Source organism: Quercus robur, chromosome 5, assembly GCF_932294415.1.
Source record: "Quercus robur chromosome 5, dhQueRobu3.1, whole genome shotgun sequence".
Taxonomy (NCBI): Eukaryota; Viridiplantae; Streptophyta; class Magnoliopsida; order Fagales; family Fagaceae; genus Quercus; species Quercus robur.
This window is the reverse complement of record NC_065538.1, coordinates 590,199-596,198: the sequence shown is the minus strand read 5'-3', so window position 1 is coordinate 596,198 and position 6,000 is coordinate 590,199. Positions and strand designations below refer to the sequence as shown.

The 6,000-nt window shown below is 37.3% G+C and overlaps 1 protein-coding gene across 5 annotated transcripts in view; it reads right to left on the bottom strand.

The window, feature by feature from the left end:
- Positions 1–1,605: 1,605 nt before the first annotated feature.
- Positions 1,606–6,000, bottom strand: part of LOC126724745 (probable disease resistance protein At4g27220) — a 94,266-nt gene continuing 89,871 nt past the window's right edge. For 3 of the 5 annotated variants that reach the window (XR_007655104.1, XR_007655106.1, XR_007655105.1), the window contains 2 exons: positions 2,856–2,984; positions 1,606–1,961 (listed from right to left, as the gene is read on the bottom strand). The gene's annotated coding sequence lies outside the window, so the exon portion shown is untranslated. Of the gene's footprint in view, positions 1,962–2,855; positions 2,985–3,612; positions 3,795–6,000 lie in introns of those variants that run through there. The other 2 variants (XM_050429118.1, XM_050429120.1) reach the window with 2 other exon arrangements.

Sequence of the window (6,000 nt, the reverse complement as noted above, 5' to 3'; positions counted from 1 at the left end):
GACGGGGTTGGTCAAAGGGGGGCAGGCGGGTCAAAGCGGGGCGGGGCAAAATTGCCATCCCTAAGCATATGTAGACAAATTCTCCAATTTTTCCTATGTCATAGAGGTTGTACCACGTACCTCTATTCTCAAAAACAATGAAACTCCAACCCCAAACAGCTTTCTTTCTTCATTTATGTTTCAGTTTGTTTCCTAAGAATAACTTTTACGATGAAAAGGCCAAAGTAGGTCATCAAGAAACAAGAAGACCATTTAGCAAAAAATCTTATGTAAATTGGAAGGACCAAAAATAGTCACTAAAACTAAAGCAAAGATTGATGTCATTTACTTAGCATTCATTCCCCATTCAACTTACATGGCCATTAAACAAAATATAACATATATCTTACCACATATAACAAGGGTGATAGGGTTATGGCTCAGACTTGGTAAGTCCTTCAACAGAGCTTCGGTACTTTGCAATCAGATCCCTGGTAATGAAATAAATTAATAAATAGATAACACATATTGAATTAAAGCACATATTTGCAACAAATTTCAAATTATCAAGCAATACAGACCTCCGCTGATTCAACAACTGCTCACTTTCCTCCAGCTTCCGCTTCTGACTGTCAACCGTCTGTAAACAAAACAATAACTTTCAAATTCCCCAAATACACAAACAAACTAAAACACAAGGTAAAATGAACCCCATAAAAATCTTTGATTATGCCCAAAAAAAAAAAAAATAATAATGATAACGGTGCAATGTCATCCTCAAACGTAGAATGAAAACTAAATAAGCCCACATTACATAATAGGTTATATACATGGTTTAGACTTGAGAAACGCATTGTAAATGAACAATTCAACATGGTTCGTTGAACCATTCTCACCACAATTGATTCCAAATAATGGATTCGTATACTCTTCAATACACATAACATGGAAAAACAAACACCATATAATCAAACACCACCAATAATTCGTAAATCACATAAATTCATATAAAACCCAAGGGGATAAAATAAATGAATAACTTTGATTTAAAAAAAAAAAAAAAAAAGGAGTTGGCAATTACCATAGCCTTGGTGGGAATTGAAGACGCAATTGAATTCAACAGAAGCTGGCACTTCTCAAAGTGGGTGTTCAACTCAGCCACCTTTCATAACAATTGCATATACTAATTAAAACCCCCCAAAAAGAAAGAAAAAAAAAAGGATTTTGCAAAATATTAGAAAAGAAAATAGTAAAATAGAAATGAGAAAGCGTAGCAATAGCAATAGCAATAGCAGAGTACCAAAGTATCTGATTGCTAGTCCCTGGTTCCATGGTCAATAACTTCCGCTAAATTCTCCACCATCTGTAACCACCAACATAATAGAGATGTAAATAAGAATGTAAGTAAAGTAAAAGGGGTTATGGTGTTGAAAGAAAGAAAGAAAAGGGGTACATGTACATGTAAGAGGTGGAAGTGATTGGTGCTGATGCTGTTGTTGCTACTCTATTTTATCACATCCATTTTTACCAAATGCAAACACAATCTTACATTATCAAAGCCTTCACTTTAGCAAATACAAAGCCTCAAGTAGATCAATCAAATATTATTCATGAGCCCTCCTCAAGTATCAGGAAAAACCTTGAATGGTTGGATACTTTGATCTAAGCATTTCTTGTATATTCAAAATTTCTTCTGTTCGTTCAAGGTTACAAGACATGGCATAGTTATTCCAACAACAAATGTCAAAAGAAGGGAAAGAAATTGAAAGTGTATTTCATTTCCATGAAATGCCATATGACAATCACAATTCAGATGGCAAAGGATAAAATGATATTAACTACATTGAATCCCTGTACTTTAGAACATCATTGGTGTTCAAATCAAAGATCTTGCAAATATCTGAAATGGCACATTTACTAAGACCGTCATGCCCATCTACACGATGAAGAAGTTCTTCAAGTTCCTTTGATGGTTGCAAAACCTGATTACAAAGAAAGATATTAACAAACTTTAGCAAAAGCAGCCCCAATGGAAGTCTATATTAACATTAATTGGTCCAAAGCATTCCAATTATACATATGCTGAATTGTTATATAGAATTAAGACCAATGCAAATAATCAGCTACCATAGTTGGCATATCAATTGCCTGTTTGGTTTGGTAAATTCAATGACAAGGTATAAAAAGAAGGCTTTTTTATAACAGTTTTTAAGATTTTTTTTATTAGTAAATAAATTCATTAAAACAGAAGGCAATCCCCATACACTGACTGCGTAAAGAAGAAAACACCAAAAAAAGAAAAAACAGCAAGCAACTAAGAAATGTACAAGGACTCCGCAAAGTCTAATAACCCCTGTACTGAAAAGGATATTTCAGCTTCACCACGCTAAGCTCTTGGCCCTCAAAGAATTGAGGGCTATGTTCTTTCTAAATACACCACAAAAGGAGGCACAAAGGAGCAGTGTGTCATACCTCCCTACTACTTATCCCACCAAACTGCCAGATCCAACACACCAGCAACTCCAACACTGAAAAAGGCATCACCCAAGAAACACCCAGGAGACCACATATCCCTCGCCATGTCACAATGAAGAAACAAGTGGTTCATGTCCTCCTCTCTATGTTTACACACATGGCACCACTCGGGAACAAAGAGACCCTTGCTCTGTAAGTTTAAGATTTAACCTAAAAAGTCCTCATCAAACAAGCCTAAAAGATAGTGTGTCAGATCTAACCCAGCATATGGAGACCAAATGAAAATTTCAAATATCAATGGTCAAAGCAACAAAATAATGGACGATACAAAGATATATGTCAAGACAACTGGTAATAAATGAAGGGGTGCCTGGGGCAACCCACAGGGGTCATTAACTTACCCATGGAGTACCAACTGAATTATGGATACCATATTTAGAGCCATCATGCTTGGTTTCATTCTCATTCCCCGTAGAAGAGTTGAGAGTTGAAGAGCTATCTGAGACAAGCTGAAGGAGCTTCTCACTTCCCTGGAGGACAATATAAAAACATAAAATAAAATAAATAAGACATTTTGTTTTTTTGATAGATAAAAATAAGAAGACATAAAGAGGGAAATGTAAATTCATGCATAATACAGCCACAGAACCAAAACATTGATATTAAATGAGCTCCAAAATCTTTTAGAACTAACACTGGGGTCAACAGTGACACCATCCAAAAGAAAAACTAAAAACTAGGGGCAAGGCAAATCATAGAAACAGGAGAGTCAACATCTAAACGCAAGTGAATTGGAATCAGTGCTTTGCGTACTAAGATTTAACACTCAAAATAAAATCTAAATGTCAGTACTCTGTGTCTTCTCTGTAATGCAGAAGAAACACCGGATAATTTGTTTATTGACTGCAAGTTAGCTTTATATAAGTTGTGCAGTTCAGATCATAATTAACTCTCCAAGTGGAAAAATTTGGAACCAAGATCCATCAGTGCTTGGAATCATTCTAGCATGCGTCGTGTGCTCAAGAAATTGGAAACATTTGCGCGCAAACAGTCTATCTAGTTTACATTATCTCTAAAACAGACACATACAAGGTTTGAATCCTTGCACAATTACCGAACAAATTACCATCGAGTATCAATTATTACTGGAGATCATCCACTCAGTCAAAGAGAAGAACACACGTTCATAAATCACAACATAAACAAAGTTCAAATAAGAACGAAATCAGAACCAAAAGAGCTAAGAAAGTATACATAAACACATTTGAGAGCCAATTTCTCATTGCGAATCCACACCACAAAAATTATTTCTTGAGTCAGTTTTGGCTTGGTGACATATCCTATGTCAAACCAACGCAGGAAAACAAACCAATGAAAATAATTTTATAGGAAGAATAACTAAAATGGATATAAGCATGTATGTTCGGGGTTTGACTTACAGAAGAGGAGTCATGTTAAACTGCTCTCACCCACATTGAGATTTCACTGCTGGGCATAAAAGAAAAAGGGAAAAGAGATTAGAAAGAAAGTGAGGAGAAGAAGTAGAAAACAAATATGTAATGTGAATAGAGAGAGTCATACCCTTAAAATAAGAACTCACAACAAGGTTCAAGGACCATCTTCATATCATGATTGTCCCATTCCAGCAATTCCCACCATTCTTTCTCTATTTTGATTTGTAATGAAGAAGGCGGAGAAGATAGTTGTCCATTGATACGGCGCAGAGAAAGAGGTAATCTCTTAAGCTTCGGACACTCTTCTATCTCAATAGAATCAAGAGAATCACAAAGTATTACATTACTGCTACTGCATATGGTATTCAGTTCCGGTGAAATCACTAATGTCAATCTCCTCAATCGGGGGAATATTTCTACAATTTCTTTTGCTTCTTCTTCGTCAACTTCATCAGATGCTTTAGGCCTAGCTATTATTTCCTTTAATTGCAGACACCGAAAGACAGTAATCTGTTCCAGGCAAAGAGCTGCCTTATATTCGGACACTCACATATTGTAAATTCTTTGAGACGGGAAAAGGTGCCAGGTGGGACCATTGTAGGGAATTTAACCAAAAATTCCTAACTTGTGAGAAACAAAACAAATAGAGAAAACACACGTCAAAGAAAATAATCACACGCACAAGACAATATTTACGTGGTTCGGCAATTTGCCTACGTCCACGGAGTTGCAGGGATTTTACTATTATCAGGGAAAATACAATAGTGCACAAGAACACTCTCAAGAAACCCAAATCTCAATTACACCTTAGCACTCTCTCACATAAAAAATAAGAATAGAAGCTGACTGCCTCTCTTTTCTCTATTTTCTCTCATGTGGCTTGCTCACTAGGATTCTATCAACTTATGTGGACTTGGGCTTGACAATTCAAGTCACACATACAGCCCATTTCAACAAATCTCCACCTTGGCTTGAATTGATCAAGCTACACGAGCAAACTCCTCCATCAGCTCCACCTTAGCCCTTAAGGGCTCACAAGCTGCAAGCATTAGCCACAATCCTCCATAACACAGTCCCTCATCCCTGCAACTCATCCTCCTGTCCTCAAGCTAGAAGACCAATTGAAGCTGCGCACAGCTTCAACTTCTCAATAGTGACACCCTTAGTCAACATGTCTGCCGGGTTCTTAGATCCACAAATTTTCTCAAGCATTACCAGCTTATCTTCAACAAGATAACAGATAAAGTGGTATTTTGTCTGTATGTGCTTCGACTTTGAATGAAAAGCCGAATTCTTGGCAAGAAAGATTGCACTCTGACTGTCACTGTGTAGAATGCCCATCTCCTGCTTCTTACCCAATTCTTCTAAGAAACCATGTAGCCAAATCATCTCCTTTCCAGCTTCAGTTGCTGCAACATACTCAGCTTCTGTAGTAGACAAAGTAACAATCTTCTGTAGATTTGAAGCCCATGATATAGCTGTACCACCCAGAGTAAAAACAAACCCAGTAGTACTCTTTCTACTATCAATATCACCAGCAAAATCAGCATCTACATAACCCTGCAGTTTCAAACTTGCACCTGTGAAGCAAAGACATGTATCTGATGAACCCTTCAGATATCTCAGAATCCACTTGACTGCCTCCCAATGCTGCTTTCCAGGCCTACTCATGAATCTGCTCACAACTCCCACTGCATGTGCAATGTCTGGCCTTGTACACACCATAGCATACATCAAGCTGCCAATAGCTGAGGCATAGGGCACCTTGCTCATGTGGTCCCTTTCTTCTTCTGTCTTCGGTGATTGTTCTTTGCTTAGTTTGAAATGACTACCCAAGGGTGTGCTCACTGGTTTAGCTTCATTCATGTTGAACCTGCTGAGAACTTTCTTCACATACTCTGACTGTGAAAGCTTCAATGTACCATTAGCCTTGTCTCTAATGATTCTCATACCAAGGATTTGCTTTGCAGCTCCCAAATCCTTCATTGCAAACTGTTTGGACAATTGCTTCTTCAGATTATTAATCTCCTCAATGCTAGACCCTGCAATAAGCATATCATCCACATATAACAGTAATATGATGTAAGAATTG